The sequence below is a fragment of the Rhinopithecus bieti genome, unplaced genomic scaffold (genome assembly GCF_001698545.2).
Source record: "Rhinopithecus bieti isolate Rb0 unplaced genomic scaffold, ASM169854v2 scaffold_3763, whole genome shotgun sequence".
In the NCBI taxonomy this organism is placed as follows: domain Eukaryota; kingdom Metazoa; phylum Chordata; class Mammalia; order Primates; family Cercopithecidae; genus Rhinopithecus; species Rhinopithecus bieti.
In genome coordinates, this window is record NW_016804379.1 from 1,904,613 (window position 1) to 1,905,918 (window position 1,306).

A 1,306-nucleotide genomic window follows, 5' to 3' on the forward strand; every position below is an offset into this window, starting at 1 on the left:
TTTATTACTGAGATAAGAAGCCTATTCCAGAATGTAAATCAACTTTATCACTAGGAACACTGTTTAGTTCAGTTGGCAATGTTGCTGGGTTTTTTTTTTCGTCGTTGTTTTTTTTTTTTTTTTCTTTTAGCAAGACTTTCTTGATGAAGGAAGCAATACGGTGATTTATGTGCTGACACCAACCAGACTTAGCTTGTTGCCAACCAGCACTTTGAGCAGCTCTGATGTAAGAGATAGTTTTACATTCCAAAAGGGGAGGGACCTGAGAGTTGGGAAAGGAAAGCAGGAAAGTAAGATATTGATATTGTTGGGCTTCCCTGTGAGAATGTTCAGAGTCCTAACCCCTCTCCCCCTACCCCGTTGACTTCATGACAGCAATGGGGTGTAGAAAATGTGTGTTAGAAACCTCTGATAGGGCCTCTTTTACCAAGGACCTGCCAACATGGGCTGCGTTCACACCCAAACCATGAAGAAGGCAGTCCAGGTCATCATAGAAAAGTACTACACATGCCTGGGCAACGACTGCCACACGGACAAGCACGTGTGTGAGGAGATCACCATTATCCCCAGCAAGAAGCTCCACAACAAGATAGCAGGCTATGTCACGCATCTGATGAAGTGGATTTGGAGGGACGCAGTAAGAGGTATCTCCATCAATTGCAGGAGGAGGAGGGAGAAAAAAGAGACAATTATGTTCCCGAGGTCTCAGCCCTGGATCAGATCACTGAAGTAGATCCTGACGCTAAGAAAATGCTTTTGCACTCCAGCATTTGGCAGTCTGTCCAACCTGCAGGTCAGTCAGCCTACAGGTGACATGACTTTCAAAACGCCTCAGGGATCTGTTTGAATCTTTCTGCAATACTGTAATATTTTCAAGAAACCTAGGACAATGGCACAAAACAAACAAACAAAAATAAACCTCTGATAGGTTTGGTGGGGTTGGGGCCTGAGGCAAGAGGGCACTCGTGCCTTGCTCCCCAAGGTGTAGCGTAGGCAGACAGTGAGGCCCTTAAAGAGGCACACACGATGCCAGAGCAATAGTCACTGTAGCTGCATGAGTTACTCGAGGACTACCTCACAGTGTCCCAGTAGTCTTGAGGTCCAGATATCTGGTGTGGAGGAGGGAGAAACATTGTGAGAGGGCTAGAAACCTTAGAGGTCTTGGGTTAAGATGAGGAGGGGGCAGAGTGGCTTGCCTCATGTTCAGAAGCCTTGGTGGTGTTGCAGGCATCTGTTACTGGAAAGGGGTCTAGATCCAGGCCCCAAGAGAATGTCCTTGGATCTTGTGCAAGAAAGAATTCGAGGC

At 46.6% G+C, this 1,306-nt stretch overlaps 1 pseudogene; it reads left to right on the plus strand.

Moving 5' to 3' along the window:
- Positions 1–442: 442 nt before the first annotated feature.
- LOC108526746 (40S ribosomal protein S17 pseudogene) lies at positions 443–847 on the plus strand (annotated as a pseudogene).
- The last annotated feature ends 459 nt before the right edge of the window (positions 848–1,306 follow it).